This window comes from Erpetoichthys calabaricus, chromosome 17 (assembly GCF_900747795.2).
Source record: "Erpetoichthys calabaricus chromosome 17, fErpCal1.3, whole genome shotgun sequence".
NCBI lineage: Eukaryota > Metazoa > Chordata > Cladistia > Polypteriformes > Polypteridae > Erpetoichthys > Erpetoichthys calabaricus.
In genome coordinates, this window is record NC_041410.2 from 95,189,250 (window position 1) to 95,214,366 (window position 25,117).

The 25,117-nt window shown below is 44.5% G+C and overlaps 1 protein-coding gene across 1 annotated transcript in view; it reads left to right on the top strand.

The window, feature by feature from the left end:
* The window catches only part of rnf11a (ring finger protein 11a), a 628,093-nt gene that overhangs the window by 342,860 nt on the left and 260,116 nt on the right, over positions 1-25,117 (top strand). The window lies entirely within an intron of this gene.

Sequence of the window (25,117 nt, forward strand, 5' to 3'; positions counted from 1 at the left end):
CCACACAGACCATTAGGACATGGGAGGGAAACCTAAGTAACCAACAAGAACATGGGGGGATCCAGGGCTGCTGCTCAGTTTGCACCCAGTGTTGCTGGGACAGACAAACCTTGAATTGACTAAGTGGGTAGAAAAAATCCTGACGACCATTACCTGGCAATCATCTGCATTGCCAACTCCCACCCTCATTTCTACTGCCCAGTCCAGCAGGCGGGCACATGAGAGTATCAAGGGAGGCACTATTTTCATTGAGCAGTTACTGAGGTATGAATGGTAACATTGGAGAAATAATGTGGAAAATGATGATGATGGGGATGAAGACAGGGATGAAAATGATGAGGAAAATGATGATGATGAAGAGGATGCGAATGATGAGGATAGTGGTATATTGATGAGACTTATGAGGAGGAGGAAAATAATAATGATATGGATGATGATAAACATGATGTTAATGATGAAGATGATGATGGTGTTAATGATGAGGTTAAGGAGGATGATGACAATCACAAAAATTATGAAGGTAAGGATGATCATAATGCTAATGATGAAGATGATTTTGATAATGACAAGTATGATGACAACCATGATGCTCATGAAGATTATGATGGCGGTTAGGAAAAGGAGGAGGATGAGGATGAGGATGATAATAATCATGCTGCTAATGAAGAAGATTATGAATGTGCTGAGGAGGTGGATGAGGATGATGATAATCATGCTGCTAATGATGAAGATGATGGGGGGGATGTTAATGCTGATGCTAATGATGAGGGTGATGATAATAAGAATGATAATGGCTTCTCCCAGTATAGGATAAAATCCAGATGACACTGAGTAAGATTTAAGTGACTTCAGGAAAACTGTAGTACTAGGGTGTTGTACCGTGTTAGCCATTATGAATGTAGAGAAAAGCCAAGCAAAATGACACCTTTTATTGGCTAACTGGAAAGATTACAATATGCAAGCTTTCGAGGCAACTCAGGCCCCTTCTTCAGGCAAGATGTAATCAATGCAATCAACATTACATCTTGCCTGAAGAAGGGGCCTGAGTTGCCTCGAAAGCTTGCATATTGTAATCTTTCTAGTTAGCCAATAAAAGGTGTCATTTTGCTTGGCTTTTCTCTACATTCAGGAAAACTGATAGCTAGACCTTCAAGGGGTAGTTTCACTGGCTGGCATTGCTCATAGCCAAACACCAGGAATTTTGTTCTTTCTACCCAAGCATTTCCTTATACCTCCTCACTCCCATCATAAGGTGACCACCCTCTTCATCATCATCATCCACTCCTTGCTATGATTCTGACTAGCAGTCATGCAGATTAGAGCAGCAGTCCCACCAGCAGTTTCACTCATCCATTTGTCAAATTAAAATGATAATGACAACGGATTGCAGCCTGTCCTGAAAAGCACTACACACAGGGCAGGATGCCTGGGCCCACCCCTCACACACCCCCCACCCACAGAGGTCAATTAACATAACCTGCAAGTCTTTGAAGATGCTGCAAGAAGATAACCCCATGTGGACTAACCTCTCACAGGCTGTGTTACTGAACGCAGGTCCAGCAGGTCCCACAGCACCAAGCTCCCCCCCCACCATTTTTAAGGCTTTATGCAAATGAGGTGGGTGTGGTTTCCTAAAGCTGTTCACATCTTCATCAGCTATTGGTAGAAATCAAAACCAAGGATGTAAATCTCAATATTTCTGTCAAAAAGCCCACTGCCCACAGGGTCACATTGAGTGCTGAGTGTTGGGTCGTTTCAGAGTTTCTCTCAGCCTGGCACTCTATCCTCTGGGTGACTGAATTGCCAACCTCTTACTCTTTTGGGGTTCATGGCCATCAGGACGTGCCACGGAGATTAATCTGATTTAGCCAGGACTCAAAGACCGATCTGCTGATGAAGCCTGTCTGGAGGTTCTGCCAGGTGCCCCCCCTTATTCCTCCCTTCCCGTGTTTATTTGCCTGCTCGCTGCTTGCTGGAAAGGTCTGTGTGTGCCGAAAGGCTCCTGCCTGTGAGTGCCATAGTCTAATTAAAGGCACCTTCATTTAGAGAGAGAAAAAAAAATGATGGCTCCCAACGGCTGTGTTATAATGAAGGGAACGCGACCTTCTGGAGTGCTGATCTGGCCATCTGCGAGCACTAGAAGATCCACCCCCAGCCAGCCGCCATCACCCAACTGCACTGCCTTGACCTTCCTACCTGACTCACTACTTGTATAAAGGACCATCGGGGGGGGGGGGGGGGGGGGGGGCTTTTTGATCAGACAGAATCTTCTAAATCCTTCTGTATGTGGTTGAGACCCCTGAAAGTTTACCTCCCAACCAGGTCTTTCAGTACCCCCCCCCCCCCAACTTGTTATGGAGACACAGTGACACGTTAAGTCCACACAAATGAGACACACCAGACTGTTAACCCCCCCCCACCCCCTTGCCCCCTAAACCTACCCACCAGCCAATCAGAACTCACTAAACGGAGGGGCTTTCCAAGTGACTGTCCACCACCCCCAACCCAAGCTCATCAATACAAAAGCATGTAAAAATAATCTAAAAAATGGCCAGCAATGAGAGTGTGGGGGTCTCCCAAGCTTTAAATTCTTGCACCGACATGGCTTTGTGGTCACAACTGAGGAAGTGAGTACTGACAAGGGGAGACGCACACATTCTTTATTTATTTTTTATTTCCTTTTGTTATTTTGGGGCACAGAGTTGGGCAGTGCTTGGTCCCAAGGCCTCAAAACTCAGGAGTCCCGGTTCAAATTCCTGCCCCCGTCCCTCTGGGACAACTTTGCAGCATTCCCAAGACGTGCCAACCAGTTGAATTGGCAACCATAGACAAAAGAGTGCCATTCATTTATCCATTTATTACAGTGCCTTTCATCTGTCTATTTAGTGAGTGCCTTTGACATATGGATCTGTTTTATACAGTGACATTCTTATTTATCTATCTAGTTTATACAGCGCCTTTCACTAATCTACCCATCTTTTTCTATACTGCCTTCCATTTATCCATTCCTTTAATAGACTGCATTTTATTTATCTGTCCATCTAATTTAAATAGTGCTTTTCATTTTTCTACCTATTTATAAAATCTTTCATTTTTCTATTTTACAAATAATAGTGCCTTTCAAATAAATATCCATTTGTATTATATAGTGCCTTTCATCTATCTATCTATCTATCTAATCCTGCCTACTACACTAAAATCTATCTATTCCTTCCTACTATACTAAAATCTATCTATCATCTTGCATGTATATCTGTATATTATATAGTGCCTTTCATACCTATTATATAGTGCCTTATCTATTTATCTATTATATAGTGCCTTTCATCTATCTGTCTGTCTATCATCTTGCATGTATATCTGTCAATTATATAGTACCTTATCTATCTATATATTATATAGTGCCTTTCGTCTATCTATCTATCTATTTTATAGTGCATTTCCATCCATCCATCCATTATCCAACCCACTACATCCTAAGTACAGGGTCATGGGGGTCTGCTGGAGCCAATCCCAGCCAACACAAGGCGCAAGGCAGGGAACAAATCCTGGGCACGGTGCCAGCCCCCTGAAGGACATAGTGCATTTCATATCTATTTATCTTTTATCCTGCCATCTATGCCAAAACTAATATCTATATTTTGTCACACACGTGTGCATGGGAGGCAGTCTAAGGGTTTAGCTGAGGGTAAGCAACAGAGACTGGGGTTGGTGAATAGCACTCATGCCCTTTCTCCCTTTTCCACAGATCTTCAGAAGGGAAGACTGCTTATAAAAAAACTCCACCCACTTCTGGCTCCAGACCACACCCCTCTACTGACCTCACTTCCTTTCCTATCCCGCCTCTTCCTGCCAAGAAAATAGAAGAATGAACCCACCACTCATCAGATCAGTCTGATATGACTCAGTCATTTATGACTACTCGTGATCATATTGTGTTGTAGCAATAATATACGGGGTGGACTCCCCAAACCGGGAGGCACGGTGGTGCAGTGGGTAGCGCTGTTGCCTCACAGTAAGGAGACCTGGGTTCGCTTCTCGGGTCCTCCCTGCGTGGTGTTTGCATGTTCTCCCCGTGTCTGCATGGGTTTCCTCCCACAGTCCAAAGACATGCAGGTTAGGTGCCTTGGCGATCCTAAATTGTTCCTAGTGTGTGCTTGGAGTGTGTGTGCCCTGCGGTGGGCTGGCGCCCTGCCTGGGATTTATTCCTGCCTTGCGCCCTGTGTTGGCTGGGATTGGCTCCAACAGACCCCCATTACCCTGTAGTTAGGATGTAGTGGGTTGGATGATGACTGACTGACTGACTGACTGACTGACTGACTGACTCCCCAGACCTTTATAGTTGTTCTCTTCTCTTGTTTACACTATCTGTCTGTCTATCTGTCTTAAACAGTATCTTTCATTCCTCTATCTGATTATAGTGCCTTTCATCACCTACTTATCTTCTTTTTATGGTGCTTTTCATTTATCTGTCCATCTATTTATTTAACATATTAGTTTCCATTGAACTGTTTCAGACGGTGCCTTTCACCTAGCCATCTCTTATATATAGTGCCTTTCATCAATGTATGTACCGGAGTGTCTTTCCTATCCAAGCCTTCCTATGTGAACATCATTTTAACCCTTCAAAGTCAGGTTTCCACTTCTTGTCTTTTTCTGCCCCATTTATGCTGTCACGGGTGACACTGAGGGCTCTTTTGAACAGAGAGGCGCTGCCAGTGCTTTGACGCCAACTTGTGTTTCATCTGTTTGGCACTAACAGACGTGACCCAGATGGCCCCGCCATGCTGCTCTGGACCAGGGGACAGCAGCGGCACTCGGCTTGTTTGATTCGGGTTCGTCCTGAGTGGGACTGTCGGCACTGCAGCCTGAAGCTCAGGACGACCCTAAGTGGTCATGCCTGGTCCCTTGGGCCGCTGTGTGACAATGAGGGGTGAGTGTGCTAATGCGACCCAATTAGAGTGCTGCGCTGGCGCTCGCTCTGCCGGCTGAGTCATCATCTTGTCCGTAGTTATTGCTGCTTGGATTTCTACACAACCAAAAAATTAATAAATAAAATCCCACAACAACAGCATTTTATCTCATCAAAAGGAACCTGAGGCCACGCCGTGTGCACACTGAACAACACAAACCTCGCCTTAGTCATCTATAAAAGCAAAAAACATGAGCCTGAAGGGAAATTAAAAAATGATAAAGCAGAGAAGCCAAATTGGACTTACTGTATTTCTGAGATCAGAGTATTAACATGACTGAAGAGCAAGAAATGATGTAATGTCACCCACTCCTCTAACCCCGCACTCAAATCAGTTGAATTCTGACATTAAGGGGCTTCATACCACCCCGGCTGATGAAGGACTTGATGGCACTTGTGTGTCCTGGCAGTGTGGGCAACAGGGGTGGGCTAAACAAATAAATGACACATGAAGCTGGGTGGGCACTCTTGCTGACCCCTCTGCCCAGGGTCAGAATAAAGAGTTCATTTGGCATAGGCATAGGATGGCAATACAGTATGTCCTTGAAGGGAGAGGATGACCGTAAACCTCTGGCTTGAAAAGACAAAGGTAAAGCAGTACCTTCATAAATTAAGAATCGATTCCTATGAACACAAAAAAAAGGAAAAAATAAAATAGCAAAACTGGTAGGCCTAAAAAGACATCTGCAGTCAAACAAGTTTAATTTAATAAACGTGCGACCAGAAACCAAACGGCAAGTAAAAATCCACCAAGAAACCAGAAGATCAGAACAGGCCTCAATTCTCAATGGCTCACTGCTGGAATCACCTTTAATATGATGATGGGGGGGTCCTACAGATTGACAGCATGGTGACCCCGCCTTTTCATTTTTTAAATCTTTCTGTAATTGTTTTTGACAAAGTATACAGTACATCTATTCTGCTCTTTTATTGCAATTCTGCCATTTAACGGAGTAACGGAAACCCCATTTAGGTTTTTATTATGGGCGCAATCTTTATCGGATGTTTGTGTTGGTAGCTGCCATAGTGACATTACCCAGAATTACCCAGGTGAGCGTGACATGCAGCGTCACTGGCGCAGTCCTGTAGAGATGCCACATCATCTCCGACTATTCTAAGCCTTTGTATTAGAGAAGGCGCTTTCTGGTATAAAAGCCTTCAATGTCTGACATTTAAACTTCGATTCTTGGTTAGCATACTGGGTGGCTAGAATTCTGGTGGATGAGCCGGGCTTGTTCTCTGACTACGTCTCGTCTCCTCGACCTTTGAGTTAAAAACCGTTCCTGTCTCTTTTGACAAATGCATTCTTCTAGAACATTAGAACAATCCGGACGAGAACAGGCCATTCAGCCCAATGAAGCCCACCAGTCCTATCCACTCATTTCTTCCAAAAAAACAGTGTGATAAAGGCGCTATATGAGCACACACAGGAGGCACGCGTGTAAAAGAAATAAACTTTTATTTTCTTCTCCTGCAGGCACAACACAGTCCCACAAACACCAAAAAGCATAAGCACAAATAATCTCCTCTTCACCACCACTCCTCACCGGCAAGCGTTGTCTCCCTCCTCCCGACTCTGGCTCCCTGGCTCCTTTTATAGTCCACCCAGATGTGCTCCACAGGCTTGGTCACCCTTGAAGAACCGCCCAGACGGGCTCAGGAACCCCTGCAGCACCCCCTGGAGGCCACCTTGGGTCCCAACAGAGCTGTGGAGAACTCCATCTCCCATGGATCCCTGCTGGAATCTGAGGCACCACTGCCACCCAGGGGGGGCTGCCATCTAGCGACCTGGGGGAGGTATTGTGTAGCCCATGCTTGTTCCCCCGGAGCATATACTGAAGAGGCGTCAGCCATCCACCACAACATCAAGTCGAGGTTTGAAAGTCCCTAAAGTCTTACTGTCTATCACCCTACTTGGTTGCTTATTCCAAGTGTCTTATCGTTCTTTGTGTAAAGAAAAACTTCCTAATGTTTGTGTGAAATTTCCCCTTCACAAGTGTCCAACTGTGTCCCCGTGTTCTTGATGAACTCATTTTAAAGTCACCGTCTCGCTCCACTGCACTAATTCCCTTCATCATTTTAAACACTTCACTCAGGTCTCCTCTTCATCTCCTTAAGGCTCAGCTCTTTTAATTTTTCCTCATCACTCATCCCCTGTAGCCCTGAATCAGCTGAGTTGCTCTTCTCTGGACCTTCTCTTGTGCTGTTATGTCCTTTCTGTTACTTGGAGACCAAAACTGCACCCAGGACTCCAGATGAGGCCTCACCAGTGTGTTATAAAGCTTGAGCAGAACCTCCTGTGACTTGTACTCCACACATCAAGGCGCTATATAACCTGTTAGCCTTCTTAATGGCTTCTGATCACTGTCGGGAAGTTGACACCTTAGAGTTCACTATGACTCCTAAACCTTCTCATAAGGTGGACTCTCGATTTTCAGACCCCCCATTGTGTATTCAGTCCTCACATTTTTACTTCCTACATGTAATTCTTTACATTTATTGACATTAAATTTCATCTGCCCAAGCCTGTCTGCTATCCAAGTCCTTCTGTGATGATATAACGGATTCCAAATTATCTGCCAATCCACCTATCTTGACATCATCTGCAAACCTCACCAGCTTGTTCCTTATATTCCTATCTAAATCATTTATATATTTATTAAAAATAGCAGCGTCCCCCGCACACTGCCCCCTACTGGTCACCACTCTTAACATCGGCCAGTTCTGATGAGGTTCCTCGCACCATCGCCCTCTGCTTCCTGTGTCTGAGCCAATTCTGCACCCATCCACACCCTGAACTGCCACTTCTTTTAGTTTGATGCCCACCCTCTCATGTGGCACCTCATCAAATGCTTTCTGAAAGTTCACATCAATAACTTCATGAGCTCCATTTGTCTGTTGTCACTTGTCCACTTCTTGTCTACTGCTGACATGATGCACATTGGGTGGACGTCCAAGTAAGAATCGCACCGCGCTGTGCATGTGTGACAACTCCAGTGACCACACGTGTCACTGCCATGGGCCGCTTGCACTGACCGACTGTGGCTGAACTCTCAAACTGAAGCTTCCACATAAACATTCTAACAGACGGGGCCGGCGCGTCTTCAACGGCCGCAGCAGGCATTGAGGAAGTTGTCGTCCCAGCCCAGGGTGCCACCGCACCTCACCTACCTCACACTTTGCCACCTTGTTCTGCTTAGCAAGGCTGTGGAGGATGAGGAAGAGGAGGAGGAGGAGGGGAGCCGCAGTGCGGTGCAGTCTGAGCGATTCTGCTCTCATAATGACTCGATAACTGACTTGAAGCAGCAACAGTAAATTATGACTGAGCAGAAATAAAAGAAAAGAAATCCTGCTGATTCATTCCTTCAACTGACTCCGCTGTGTGAACTCCTAGCGTTTCAGGTGGCTTTGTGACAAAGGGACCTGGACAGGAAACCTCAGCTTCCCGTGGCGTGTCTGACAGAGTCAGCCGGTGAAGCTCTGTTGTGCTTTCAAAAGGCTGAATGCTGGTGACGGTGCCTGCTGCACCGCTTGTTTGGGGCCTGCGGGTCTCCTCTTTATTCCTGCTGCATATGGCGAGCAGCACAGCGTATCAGGGCAGGGCACAGGTGGCACTACCACCCAGCAGCCCAAAGTGAGGCCTTTGAGGCTCATGCAGACATCTTGGGAGGTCACACCAGTGAAAGACCTGCAAAGCCTACGTGTGTTGTAAGTCACAACTGGAATGTCCCCTCCATGCCGTGCCAGTCCTACCCTATGGCTGCAGCTCAGCACACAAAGGGACGTGCGTGTACAGCACAGGGCAACCACACTCAAGCCAAAAGTCACACAAGTGTATGCATGTGCACCTGAGCACGATGACACCTGCACACAGTGGGCCACCGAGGGAGAGGGCATGGTTGGGACATTATCTCCCCTGAGACACTAGAGGGCAGCCCCCCCAAACCTCAGCTTGCTGCGGTATTACGGCATGCTGGGAGCTGGACTTTGGAGCAGCCCTGTTGGGTTCTGTGGGTGCCACCAGGGGGTGCGGCAGAAACTGCTGAGCCCTTTGTGGAAGTGTTTCCACCACACCTGGAAGTAACGCCGGAAGACGGTCAAGGAAGATCTGAAGCACTTCTGGGTGCTCTATAAAAGGGGAGGAGTGGAGACCGAGAAAGAAAGAAAGAAAGAAAGAAAGAAAGAAAGAAAGAAAGAAAGAAAGAAAGAAAGGATTGTGCTTATCTGGTGCTTTGTTCTGTGCTGCTGTGGGGAACACAACAAAAGCGCTTCCACACGGGTGCTGTCTGTTGTGTCCGGGGTTTGGGGAGCTGTACGCCCCCTGGTGGTCCTCCACAGACATGTCATAATCACAGAGGCTTACACATACAAATGTATGAATGCTTACAAACACAATGTACAAACAGGTACACAACAACAGATACACGCCAGCACATACTGACATGCACACAAATTCATGGCGTACACCTGAGTTTGCATACACATATAGGCCTACAGGGTGGTCCAGATCTAACTATGCATTGCATTGCAATAAAAGTTGCATAGTTAGATCTGGACCACCCTATAGACACATGCATACTTATTATATACTAGCCGTTCCCAGTGGCTCCGCTCATGTAGTGGTGAAACAGGACAAAGTTTAAAATTCAATAAGCAAAAGGGTATCGCTAGCTAAGCGGAGGCAGTGCGCTTCCGACACACCAATCGTGACGCCACGCTTCCTCCTCCCCTCGGCCCGCACCCTCATTCTCTCGGATTAACGCGAATATATCGCTCTTGTAGGCGAACTGTGATACTGAGCGCGATGAGAGAAGTCGCAAAATCAACCGGAATGTTCAAGCAAATTCTAGAAAAAAAAACCCGATCTAAATCCCTTAAGTAGTTCATCCTCTCGTTCGCTAGCTAAGCAGATGTAAGACACGCCCCGAGGCTGACGGGTGAGCGAGGAGGGCCCCGCCCCCTCCCCTCGACTCGATGCGTAGACTCTCTCTTGGATTCGCGCAAATAAATTAATACCGCAAGTGAACTCTGATACTTAGCCGGATGAGACAAGTCGCAAAATCAAGCGGTATGTTCAAGCAAATTATAGAAACAAAACGATCTTAATCCGTGAAAAGCGGATAGACCTACAGACAGATAGGCGTTGGATTTTTATATTATATATATATATATATATATATATATAAAGAGAGAGAGAGAGACAATGCTTATAAAAACTCTTCCCCCACTTGGAAGTTTTCAGTGTGACATTAACAAGTCTTTATTTGCTGATCATTGTTAAAAAAAAGTCCAATTAAATCTTCTTTGATTAAATGTTGTATAACATTAAAATGTCAAAACATCGAAGAGGGTATTGAGGACCCCTGTGCTTTGAAGTACAGGTACACAGTTACACATACAGACCCGTGGCGCTTGTACTGAAATCTGCAGCTCGCAGTCACCGTCACCCGGCACTCGCATGGACGCACAGGCGTGTCCTGCACATGCGCACTCTTAGCTTCTGACCTGTGCATCCCGGCATGCTGGACGTTGCCGCCGTAAAGACATCTTTGTATAAATGGGTGACCCAACCGCCGTACTTTCTGGAAAGCGACTCGAGATAAAGTAAGATTTGTTCATTACTGAAACTAGTCAAGCAGAAGTTTTAAACTGTAAGTAGGACTCAAAAGTCCAAGTTAATGTAGGATCTCTCCAAATTTTATATATAAATAACAACAAAAGTTCTTACAAACTGAGTGATTTCTGTTGCAATCATTAAAATGAGAGTCAAGTAACTGCAACGTCAACGTGAAGCAGTGGCATTGAGCACGAACGGACCTCTTTAATGCTTGTAGCCTAAATAAGTTGGGTGGGCGTTAATAGGAGACGCGAGAGACCCAAAAATGAAGGAACAAATCCGTCCCCTTCTTAAAGTGAATGTTCCATAACGGGAACACGGAATTATAATTAATTTAAATAGAAACCATTTCTATGAAGGATCTCTGACATCCCCGTTGTTGTTCAAATGATAACTGAGCTACTCGAAAATTGACAGTTAGTTTAACAATAACATCAGCCATTAATAAAATCCCCAATGAATGAATAAATAAATACATAAAGTTTAATAAAGCGTTTTGCCTGGACTTTGTCACTTCTAGTTTCACATTCTGTCCTTTTATTTATTTATTTTTTGTTGTGATGCACCGCATTAGGTGGGAAGACATGCGAGCAACACACGTGACAAGGTCAAGGAACCACTGCAGCCCACAACAAGCCCCCCCCCGCCCACCCCCCTTGGGTGCTGCCGCGAGGACGTAGCTGTGGAAATGACTGAGCCTGGGACGGCGCCCTACGGATGTCCAGTCCTGCCCCAGTCGGTGGGCTGCAGCCAGACGGTGTAGATAGACGACTGAGTGTTACCGTCGTTCATTCTTCATAGACGTGAATTCCGGTAAAGCAGATGAGCCCAAGTTTGATATACAGTATAGATTTGTGCAGCCTGTTTGCTTTCTGTTTTAATATTACAGTCACGAATGTAAAAGTAAAAGTAGCCGTTTGAGTTATGCAGCGAAGTAAAAGGGAAAGTAAACAGAACATTTTATAATTAGCTTATGCAGAAATATTCACACACTGACACTTGCACACGCGGGTATAACCTGTGCCTACTGTCACAGACCCCCAAATGGGACGCCTCTTTGCTGAGAGGACCTGGGGAACAAGTGAGGGCAGAACATTACCTCCCCCCAGGACGCTAAATGGCATACCCCGTGGGTTGCAGTGGTGCCTCGGACTCCCGCATTGCTTCATGGGAGATGGAGTTGTCTACTTGGGATTAATAAAGTATCTATCTATCTATCTATCTATCTATCTATCTACAGCCCTGTTGGGATCCCAGGGGGCGCTGCAGCTGCCCCTGAGCCCGTATGGGCGATCCTTTCACCCCACCTGGAATTACTGCCGGAAGTAGGTCATCAAGCTCCTGGAGCACTTCCGGGTAACGTATAAAGTCGGGAGGAAGGTGGACAAAGCTTGCCAAGGAGGAGTGGTGGAGAACGAAAAGAGAGAAAAGGAAAAGAACAGAGAAAGAGAGAATTGTGCTTACTGGGACTGCATTGTGGCTCGTGGGAAGACGGGGAAGACGATGCCCACAAGTGAAGAAACAAAATAAATAGCCTTGTGCTTTTATAAGTGTGCCTCTTGTGTATGTCTGTGTCGGGTTGGGTGGCTGCTACGCCCTCTACTGGTGTCACACTTCGCACAAGGCCCCGCAGTCCCATGGTGAGCCCATCACCAACCCCAAATACCCTACTGGCCAAATGACAAGGGGGTCAAGGATGGAATGAGCTTAAAACTGTGGTGCTGTAAAAGGAGCCACACATCCGAAAGACCCCAAGCCTTGAGTGAACAGATTAACTGGCACTCCCATATCGAGAAAGAAAAGGTAGACAGGCAAAACAAGAGGTGGGCAGCGTGGGGAGATGGCACATGGACTGATGGAGAGCTGAGGCAGACTTGTGGTGGGTAACCCAGTATGGCTGAGCTTCTTCACAGCCAGGGCCCATCTTGTTACTCTTCCATCGTAGGGTGGTCACCTACTGAATACACACAACTGGGGGTCTTCCCTGCTTTTATCATGCCAGCCTGCCAGGTCACCATGAGCCTGGTACCAAGATCCTGCAGTAGTTGCTTTACTTGCAGCACAATATGGCAGAGAGTAGAGTTTTAACCAGAAGGATGGCAAAGGCCACTCACTGTCTTGTCGTCTGCATAGCAGGAGCAGAATGGAGTACCTGGAAGAGCACACATCTCCTATAGCTTCCCCCTGCACTGCTTCAGCACCTGCTTTGGGCGAGGCCATTTGTGGAAGCTGCTTTTTTAGCCAAGTACAGAGAAGGGAGTGTAAAATTCCAGGCATCGCCGATACCTCAATGTGCCCAACAGGGCAGATAAACAGAAGAGCGTGCAGGCCTCAGCATGACTAGAGCGCCATGCCAGGAGTGAGGCGTCGCCCAGATCATTGGTAGAGAAGGATTTACTGGCCTAGGTGACAGACGACTGAAGGGACACTTAGTGTGGCCACTCCTCTTATGACATTGCTTAGAGATGATGGCCGAGCCGCAGCACACTGCTAGGCAGGGCTGAGAAGCCGGTGACTGTTGGCAGCTTCTGTACGTGTGCCCAACAATCAAATCATGAAGTCTCAGTAAAGAGAGGAGTGAAGATGGACAAATGGTGTGGAAAACCAGGAACACACAAATCCAAACTCCACACACACGTATGTAACTACAGTCTCAGTCCTGAAGAAGTAGAAACAGCCATCAAGTACCATGACACACCAACGAGAAGACAAATGAGAGGAGTCAACAGGCGGGCAAGGGGGGCGACCTGGGCAGGAGTGAGTCACAGAAACCTGCAGATAAGGCCATAAAACCTGGGAAAAGGTTACATTTGGGATGAGTCAACGGGTAGAGGCAGCTGTCTTGATGGGACGTGCAGCGATGGGAGCAGCCAGTGTTACTAGTGGCAAAGAGCAAAGTGTGACAGATGAATAACCAGCTACATGTCCATCCATTCTCTGAACCCAGTTATAATAATACAGGATTAGCCATTAGACAACAGGCGGGAGCCAACCCTCGACAGACGGACAAGCGACAAAGGTGGGCAAGGGGGCACCCAGACTATTAGGAAAAGTGAAAGAAAAAAGAAAATGGTGCAGGCAGGATTGGGTTAATTTGAAGGCATCATCATGTTAAATGGACACAAAATGAATAGATAGATAGATAGATAGATAGATAGATAGATAGATAGATAGATAGAAATGAAAGGCACTATACAGTATAATAGATAGATAGATAGAAATGAAAGGCACTATACAGTATAATAGATAGATAGATAGATAGATAGATAGATAGATAGATAGATAGATAGATATGAAAGGCACTATACAGTATAGTAGATAGATAGATAGATAGATAGATAGATAGATAGATAGATAGATAGATATGAAAGGCACTATACAGTATAATAGATAGATAGATAGATAGATAGATAGATAGATAGATAGATAGATAGATAGATAGACAGATAGATAGATAGATAGATAGATAGATAGATAGATAGATAGATAGAAATGAAAGGCACTATACAGTATAATAGATAGATAGATAGATAGATAGATAGATAGATAGATAGATAGATAGATAGATAGATAGATAGATATGAAAGGCACTATACAGTATAATAGATAGATAGATAGATAGATAGATAGATAGATAGATAGATAGATAGATAGATAGAAATGAAAGGCACTATACAGTACAATAGATAGATAGATAGATAGATAGATAGATAGATAGATAGATAGATAGATAGATAGGATAGAAATGAAAGGCACTATACAGTATAATAGATAGATAGATAGTATAAAATAGGCTCCTGTGGGTGTTTCTAATGAGAGGTCGATTCCTATTCCATAGTTTGTGCGACCCTCGCCATGTTTCCTGGCTGTCACTTCACTGTCCAAGTCCCTCCGTTCCGCCATCAAGTGCACGAGGAGCTGCGTGTCGTTCACATCAAGTCAGTGTCTCGCATTTTCATTTCTGGTTTTACTACTGCACTGTGTTTTGCTGTCCACCATTAGGGGGCGCCTCTGGTCGGGGTGTCAGAAGAACACCCCCAACATTCCTTCTTACTTAATTGTGTTTACGATCGTTAAGGGAGGTGGAGGGGGTGGAGGTTTGGTTTAAAATTTAAAACATATGCCTCCTGGCACATCACATCCTACTGTGGACCTCTCCTGGGTTTTGACATAACGCTATGCGCTCACTTTAGCCCCTCAGTACATTTGAATTGTGATCTCCTGTGACCGCGACCCCGACACAGATTAAGCGGGTCTCAGAGTGTTGTTATCTGCTTTCCCCCTCGCCGAACGCCTCAGACGCAGTGCTGATTAATTCCTCTAAGGCGCACCTTTTGCGCGTGCGTAAAGCTCGAACCTCTAAGCAGCCTCCACCGGGCCGACGTTACCACAAAGTGCAGCAGCAGCAGCAGCGCGCCTTCTCCACACCCTCGTGATGAAGACTGTAAATGGCAATTCATTGGCGATGGCCTGCAGGTAAACGGGCACATCGCGACGGCCCACGAATGCGCCACTTCAAACAAGTGTGAGCTGCCCCTTCCCACGACCACGCCGGCGCAGACTGCAGGTGTGGATGAATCAAAGGCTCATTAGCATACGGGGGAGACAGCGCGCCTCTTCATGCCGACGCACAGGTGCGCTGCCGCCGAGCTGCGTCTCACTGCAGGTGACACCTGGGACAGCCAACAAGCTGAAGGCGCAACACTTTTCCTGGAGCAACGAGGTCACGACAAGTGGGTGCGGTTAGGTCTGAGCGTAAAAAAAAGCGAATCTGACAACAGAAGACAATAATGAACACAACAGCGATGACTGCAGTCCCGAGGGGCCATTTCGTAACAACAGTGGCCAGTCCTGCAGGGCAACTCTTGTTGAAGTAAAGCGGGCTAAATAAAAATAAAATATTCACTTCAGCCATCCATTTAAGGCACTTCAGATCATTCCGCTCAGTTACAGCCACTGCACTTCCATTTTTAATAGTGATTGTCAGTTTAGTGCCAATTTTAATGCCATTGCGTTTAGAATAAAATCATATTTAAGCCATTAAAGAGATGGCCATCAATTCATTCCCAGCCATTTTCCCCCCTTCCCTATCCCGGCATCCGATTTCTGATAACGTGATAATCCATAATTTTCGAGTCTAATGTTAAGAATTCTTTTAATTACAATGATAGTGCAAGTAACAAATTTTATCTGAGCAAATGACCGCTAAAACTACAGTGATGTCCGGGGTGACCCAAACTGGACTTGAGGGCGCAGATAAAGGATGAAAAGTCTGATGAATGAATGGATGGACGTCATAAAGACAGCATTTTAAAAGTAATTTCTACCCTATAAAATATGGTAATAAGAATTATGATCTGTTTTTGATCTTGCTTAATCCAGTTCAGGTCGTAGGGAGAGGGAGCCTCTCCTCGCCGCATCGGGTACAAGTTCAGGGCACAGACACACGCGCGCGCACACACACACCAGTAACTCACACTAATCCCACTTAGAGTCACCAAATTACTAATAATTTCAAATAATACATTTCTAACCATTTTTACCAGACAATATTGTCACGATCTCGATAACAGCTGTAAATGAGAATGTTAATTAAAGCAATCTATTTATTGGTAGTACAGGAAAAAGTGCGGTATTTATTCTTCAGTTACTGTTAATTAAAAAAATACATCCCTGCATTATAGACCTTTCTTAATCCAAGTCACGGTTTCAAGGGCTGGAGCCGGTGGAGGGGCGCGAGTGCATATATTCACTCATGTCGGGGGTTAGTGTAGAGTTACCGTTACTTTAATACAAACATCTCATTGGTAACGAGAGAAAAATCAGAGCCCCTGGAAAAAAACGAGCACAGACACGGGTGGGACGTATGCGAACACCACACGGTCAATGTTCCCAGTGGGATTTGAACCCCGAGCAGTCCATAAACATAAGAAAATGACGAGATCTGAGATTCAATAATTGTACTGCAAACAGTCTGTGCATAGCTACTGGCGTGGTTGTACTAATAGTGATATATGTGAAAGGCGCTATATCAGGTAACGTTTGATTAATATTCTGGAAGATCCTGTATGCCACCTGTTTAGTACCCCCACTGACCCCTGTGTCTCAGCACCTGCCCTCCAGACATGTAGAAACAACTGCACGTACACCTATAAGATTGCAGCAAGACGGCTTTCACTATTAAAGACGCTATATAACATCTCAAGGCTGTAATTTCAACCCCAGTGACTTATGTCTGTCAGGGGGATGCATTCTATCTGCCCGCACTCCCATTTTGAAACAGAGTAAAGAATAAAAAAGGTATCGTACCTGTGATTTGGAAGTCGCTTTGGACATACACGTTAGCTTAAATACATGGAAACGTAGACGCGTGGCTTCTTCTCCTGACACCCGCAGTGCAGGACAGCTAGCAAAAAAAAAAAATAAAGTGACGTTATGGGAACGCTAACAGTGTGGCCAGAAATGCACAGCAAGATCGCTGGCGCTAAATTAACACTTCCAAGTGCATATATGGCAGCGCTTTTGCCATACATAACACTTTTAACGCTTATTTAACCACTATGAGATCATTAAACACTGATCATTCCGCCTCAGGCAATGATAACAAAAAATGAAAAACGGAACAGTAAGGCACTATTAGACAGATACAGTATGTATGGCAGTATGCACAAACAAACTATAGGTATAAAATAGATGGATACATTATGAGGCGATACATAAATAATAATAATAATAATAATGCAGTTTATTTATATAGCAATTTTCATATGTTCAGAGGCCTTCGAAATAATTCAAAATGAACAACAGGGAATATACAACGTTGTATACAAAATAATATTCATAAAGATAAATACAGGAAACACAAAGCTTTGATTTAGAATAACAGATAATGCGGGCAGCACGGTGGCGCAGTGGGTAGCGCTGCTGCCTCGCAGTTGGGAGATCTGGAGACCTGGTTTCGCTTCCCGGGTCCTCCCTGCGTGGAGTTTGCATGTTCTCCCCGGGTCTGCGTGGGTTTCCTCCGGGCGCTCCGGTTTCCTCCCACAGTCCAAAGACATGCAGGTTAGGTGGATTGGCGATTCTAAATTGGCCCTAGTGTGTGCTTGGTGTGTTTGTGTGTGTCCTGCGGTGGGTTGGCACCCTGCCCAGGATTGGTTCCCTGCCTCCAGCAGACCCCCGTGACCCTGTGTTCGGATTCAGTGGGTTGGAAAATGGATGGATGGATGGATAACAGACAATAAAGATAGCTTTGTAAGGCACTATATAGTAGATCAATAAGGTACTACATAATATAGATTAGCACCCTGTCCAGGGATTGCTCCGGCCTTGTGCCTGATGCTTGCTGGGATAGGCTCCAGCTTCCTCCTGACCATCCTCTGGATAAGTGAAGATGGATGGACAATATAATAGGCAAAGCGATAGATAGATAGATAGATAGATAGATAGATAGATAGATAGATAGATAGATAGATAGATAGATAGATAGATAAGGAACTATATAACAGATGTACTTGTCCTAAGAGAAAATTAACAAACAAAAAAAAATCAAATCGGGTTGGTATTTTTTTCTCTCGTGCTATATAAAGAAAGTTTGGTCATTTATATGACGTATCGACTCCTTATCTGACCGTATTGCATAAGGTGCTGTCGATGAAGGGCTACGATAGTATATATAGCGCCTTGCCCAACGTCCGTCACTACCTGTTTGGAAAGGTCGTTTTCAGGAGTCGTCAAAGGCCGAATGTGCAGGTTCCATGAATTTAACAGCTGATACCGCACGAGGGCCGCGTGGTCTTTGAATTTCTGGGCCAGTTTTTCTTCGGACATTTCGGTTTTTCTCCCATACCCCATTGGAGACACGCTGGTTAGGTTGACTGGCGGTTCTAAACTGGCCTGCTATGAGGGAGGTGGGTGCCTACATTGTGCCCAGCAGTGCTCGGGTTGACACAAAGACTCTATCATAATTGTTGTAAGTCGTGTTGGATAAAGGCGTCAGCCAGCTAAGTAAATGTGCGTATGTATATATGTAAACTAGACAAATGGGTTAAAAATTTGATGGCTGGATATAAATACTCGTGCATAATAAGACCGAGTGGGCATTTTAATAAAGTACAAACAACAGTGATAATGTTTAAGGCTCCTGTGGTTGATGATTAGCAGTGTGGAAAATTAACACAAAACAGACAACTTAATAAGTAGCAGGAGCCAGCTTGAATGTTACGAGATTGTTATCAACTGAGAAAATATGTGCATCCCATATCATATGAAAATTGAGAATTAAATGACTACTTTCTTTAAGCTAGATATAATTCACGCTGGTACCATAGTAGCGACACAGCGTGCTCACATCACTTGCTGATTGGCATCAGGACTGGCGTCAATTGCACCTACCTTAGAGGTGAGTAGGCACCGACTGGCATGAAGTGATGATGCGGTGCATACCCACACATGTACAGTATATACAAATACGGGGTATACGGCGTATGTGTTGCGTACCCCAACCCACGCCCCCAAAAAAACAAACAAGAAGACACCCGTGTATACAGCTCTTTCACTCCTATGAATATATTATTAAAATACCTCTAGAACGGAGGCCCAAAAGCAAACCTTACACCCCCCAAATCATCGCGACACCCCCAAAGCAGCTTGTTTCGCCCTTGTATGCACGCGCCTGTTCGGTATTAACGTGCATACCGTATATCTATCCATTTATTTCTGATTTGGATTTTCACAGGTGTACGGACCACGTCACAGATACCGACACAGACAAGCACGCACGCACGCACAAGCACACGTATACCCACACACCGGTTCAAGACAACACGCCGCTGTTTAGTGTTTGGACCTTAGCTTTCACGCACTGTCCTCCAGGATCCGAAAAGTCTGCTGATGCAGTGAATGGCGTCCGTCCGTCCGTCATTTAAAACTATTGTATTTATAAGATGTGGCGCTTCGGTTAATGCACACAGTGTTAGCACCTGCTGAGGTTTGCTAGTCTGGGCTTTAAAGGATTGCCAAAGAGAAGAAGACGGTGAGGCACTAGAGGCAGCACGTCTCCGGTCGTGTGCATTTAATATCTCTCATCGGGCAAAGATAAAAGAAAACACATGATAGATTGTTACTACGGTTATCTTCCCCTTCTAGTTTTTATTTTTCGCTGTGACAGGACGTTCGGTTCAATCTGACAGCGGAGGAACGTCGAGCTCTACCGCCCACTAACATCGCCCCGCCCTCCGAAGGCGGGGTCTCGATTTGTCAGCGCGCCCACATCCGTAAAGGAAGTGATCCTCCCCTCTCCTTATTAGGAATCTAGCAGCAGGACCGGATGCGAACTTCCTCCTACATGAGGATTGTCGCGTCGCTGAGGATGTGATCGTACGTGCCCAGGTCAAGTCCAGCCCAGCCCATCCCAGTCCGGGGATAAAGGTTAACAAGGCAGTAAATAGTAGGCCGCCCGTGCAGCGCCCAGCTTCTCCATTCCGAGATAAGATGACATTTGCATATACCGAGAGCTGCGTGTCAAGAATCACGACTTCCAGGTTCACAAGTGGGGTGACTCCTACTGATTTTTGAAGCGTCTTTGAGGATTCTTGAAGCTCTGGCAGACAAAATTGAAAATAGAAAAATGTAATGTCAGTGTTTTATGGCAATGGCAAAAATATTGAAATTTACAAATTCTTAATAGCAGGTTAAAATGCACCAGCAGATAACTCAGGTTCATATTGGGTGTGTGTTACAAATGATGTCAAATGTGTATTGTAGGATAAAGGAAGGTGCGACCATGTTAAATGCCGGCCGCAGATCATTAATCAGAAATAATCAGCCTGCAGAATGCTGAATAGCATGACAAGTAAGAATTTCACTGTACTCTAAGAATGACCTTATGAACCTATAAACCAAATTTAAAATATAACATGAAAAACACATTTATTAACCAGACCAACAAACTAAAAACGACTTCTTCGTTCTATAATATGGAGCCTCTTCTATCTATCATCCATGTAGTGATCCACTGGCCAGTCCATTAGAAGGGGACATTAAAGCAAACACCCGAAAGGCTTAATATCAGTCAACACTCAGACTAGTATGCCCGTCTTTGGGGTGCCAGAGGTAAACCTCTGCAGACACAGGGAGCAAACAGCCATGATCACATAATGGAACAAAAGCAAACCTGCACTGGGCCTGCTTAAGGACATTTTGGAATCACCAGTTAGCCTAACCCATGTGTGTCTGGGAATATCAAACCAGGGGAGAGTGCTGGCAGAAATTAAGAGAATGTACATGGCATAGCAAGAACAACCGGCACGGGATCTGAACGAAGGATGACTTACCCCACAAGCAACAACATCGGTCACTGCGATGATATTTTCACGTGAGAACTGATACTTTCATTCAAATTTATTTAACACTTGACAGGGTGATTAGTTAGGCTACTGGAACTCCAGAGGCAATCAGGCCCACCCGCCAGCCCAGCCATCTCAGTCCCTTTGTGTTTCACTGGCTCTTCTCTGGTTTCCTCGCACATCTAAAAATATTGCAAGTTAAGATGACGGACAAATCTAAATTGCTTGGCTCCTTGAATTGCACAATGGCAGTTTGGAAAAGTTATGTCAAGTTACGTTATGTTATGACGGACAGTGGATCTGCACTTGAGTGCGACTTGAGTGAGATCAGCACTGCACTATCCACCCTGATGGTTTATTTAAAAAGTTTATACCATACCTATACAAAACTCGAGCTTTCTAACATGTTTTGAAGAACACATCACCAAACTCTTTGGAAAAAGTTCAGGATTAAATGGTAAAGACAAGTGCAGCCTCACATATCCAGTGTACTGACCTCAAACCCTTCACCTGGTCTCCATTTGTCTGACATTTAATCAGTTTCCCTCGTGGATGTTCTTCCCACATCCCGAGGCTGCCCTGCCATGGATGTTCTACACCCCTTCCAGGGTCTGATGTGTCCAACGCTTCTGGGATTGACATCGGCCTCCCAAAAACTGTAAGTGAATGTGCTTCTATGAAAATGCATTTTATACTCCTTCCAAAATATTAACAGAGGAGGTTAGAAAAAAAACCCATAAATCAGATATAACATACAGTATTTTATTAGTAATTCTGCGTCAGCGTTGATAATGTGTGAACCATTCAAATCAGTATGTATTTTAAAGCTCTTCATATTCATCTACATTTTGGTGCAGCCTTTTCCAATTATCTTTCTACCAATTAAATTGTGCCTTTCATATTCATTTATCCATCATATAGTGCTGTTCTGTCTATAATATAGTGCCTTTTCTACCTATCTATCATATAGTGCATTTTTTATTTATTCTTCTATCATATAGTGCTACTCTGTCTATAATATAGCGCCTTTTCTATTTATCCATCATATAGTGCTACTCTGTCTATAATATAGCGCCTTTTCTATTTATCCATCATATAGTGCTACTCTGTCTATAATATAGTGCCTTTTCTATTTATCCATCTATCGTATAGTGCTACTCTGTCTATAATATAGTGCCTTTTCTATTTATCCATCATATAGTGCTACTCTGTCTATAATATATTGCCTTTTCTATTTATCCATCATATAGTACTGTTCTGTCTATAATATAGTGCCTTTTCTATTTATCCATCATATAGTGCTACTCTGTCTATAATATAGCGCCTTTTCTATTTATCCATCATATAGTGCTACTCTGTCTATAATATAGCGCCTTTTCTATTTATCCATCATATAGTGCTACTCTGTCTATAATATAGTGCCTTTTCTACTTATCCATCTATCATATAGTGCTACTCTGTCTATAATATAGCGCCTTTTCTATTTATCCATCATATAGTACTGTTCTGTCTATAATATAGTGCCTTTTCTATTTATCCATCTATCGTATAGTGCTACTCTGTCTATAATATAGCGCCTTTTCTACCTACCTATCATATAGTGCCTTTTCGTTCTATTACAAATTGCAGATTTGTCTAGAATAAAGTTCATTTCTATCGATCTATTTATCATATAGTGCTGTTCTGCCTATATTCTACTGCTTTTTCTATCGTTCTATCTATAGTGCTGTTTTATCAATCAGTCAATCATATGGTGCCTTTTCTGTCTATCACATAGTGCTGTTCTGTCTAAAACATATTTCTTTTTCGTAACTATTTATCGAGAGGCTAACCCACATTTACGGTATGAAGAAGCCATTTGCGCTGTATTTGCTGTTTTCAGATCCGTTATAAAGGTTTTTGGGGGAAATACGCAACCAGCTCTATTACGTCACTCGCCCTTTAAAAGTGTGTGAAAACATCGAAAGGCCAATCAAGAGAAAGCCAAAACAAATACGACAGAGAGGGGAGGCAGAGAGAGTCACCAAACCATTAACACATCAATTAGGCAGCAACCACAACGGCGGGGCAAACGCGCTCGCTTTTTACTTTCCCCAAACTGTCCTTCCATCTGAGATCCCGACTTCCAATAAGCGGCACGTCTTTCGCGACGGGACTCTCCTCCCTCGCCGCAGGGATGGCACGGCCTGGCGTGGACGTGTCTGGATACGCCAGCGGAGGGTGGCCGGGAAGGCACTGCGCTCGCCAACCCCGGTAACACACCTCGTTGATCGGGTGTGGCTTTTAGTAGTCTTGGTGACTTTTTTTTTCTGTAATTTATTCTTGTGATCATACGGGTTTCTCCAGCAAGTCACATGTATGAATGTAAGTTAATGGAATAATATTAAGTGGGCACACTTTGTACGTTTGTTTAAAATTTGAGATATGTATCGATTAAAAAAAAAAATCCGAAGAAAAAAGGATGACTGGAGAGATGAACGCTACCTCAGTAAAGTATTGTGTGTGGATTTAAGATCCACGTCACGGCCCTGATTTCCTTGTAGTAGCGCTCATCAAAGTGATGTTCTAATAATCCTTTCGTATGAGGATGAGATGATAGCGGATGGTGCAAATCTCCTTTGGTCAGTTCAGCACGTTATATCACTTTATTGTCGAGACCACCAAGCTGCACAGAGGTGCGATTTAGCCCACCCAATTAAACCTCCTACAGGGGTCAGTCTTGGACCTTCCAAATAGTGTCTGTGTGCAGTTTGCATGTTCTACCCTTGTGACTGTTTGTTTGTTTGTCTTTTTCTTTTTTTCTTACCAACACATAGCCGGTTTTGGTTGTGGATCAACAAGTGTGGTACCCAGAAATGTGCCATTCTAAGTGCTGGTGTCCCTTCCAGGATTGGCACTTAATTTGAGCAGCCGGGACTCTCATTGTCTACATGAATGAATAACAGACGCAGTGGATTATCTGATATATTGTGCTACACATGATGTGTGCCTGTGTATGTGCCCAATAATATCTGAAATTGCTCTACATTGCACCCTTACACACACAGAGAGGGTGACTTATAAATATGCATTCACATATCATTTAATTCAGGGCTTACACTGAGATTATGATAGTGGGGAAAAGACGATGCTTGGCATTCTGAGGAAATCTGGTTGAAGAGGTGGGGTCGGGGAACGAGATTAGTTTACGGAGGTCCCTTCTTATCATTAAACTACAGAATAGTTTGGTCAGATTTACATTATAATATTTATTAGCTGCTGTGATTGTTCCTGTCTTGTGCTCAATGTTTCCTCGGATAGGCTGCAGATTCCACACATCCCTACTCTGAAGAGGTGGGCCTGTAAACATTCAAAATGGAGATTTCTGTTCATTCAGAACCCAAAGGGCTGGACTATTCATGACCAAACCAAATCCCTTCATTAGTTTATATTATTTATCCATTCATTTTCTAAACCTGTCTTATCCTCAGCAGTGTTGCTGGGAAGCTGGAGCAATCTATAAACAGGACACCAGTCCATCTCAGCTTAAATACATACACATAAAAACCCATGTGGACACGGGGAGAACATGTAAACTGCACACAGAGAACACTGGGACGTGAACCCTGGCACCACTGTGCCACCCATGGCCCTGTATAAACTCATATATGATATCACCAGGTGACTCAGTTTAAATTCCAACTAGTTGACTGTCTTTGTGGAGTTGTCTAGTTCTCTCCATGTCCCCATTATTTTTTTTAGTAGACTCTGGTTATTACATCCCAAAATGTGCCAGTTCAGTTAATTGGCAAGTCTTGACCCAATTTGAGTGAGTGTGTCCTGTAATGGAATGAACCTCCACACTCCAGACCAAAATGGTATGGGGGCGGGGGGGTGGTTGTGGTCTGAAACACTTTCTGGTGCATGGTGTGATAATGTTTCATAGATTCAACAAGTAAAAGTGTATCTGACAGCATGGGTGTGAGGTGCTTGGCATGATATTTAGGGCGTAATGACCCCTTGTCGCCAGGCTTTGAGCCTCTGAGCAGTCCTGCCTTTGGCTTGTTGCTGCAAGGATCAGCTCTAACTCCCTGAGATACTGTAATGGAAAATCAGGACGGATACAGTATATCCATCCATTATCCAACCCGCTATATCCTAACTGCAGGGTCACGGGGGTCTGCTGGAGCCAATCCGTATAGTTTT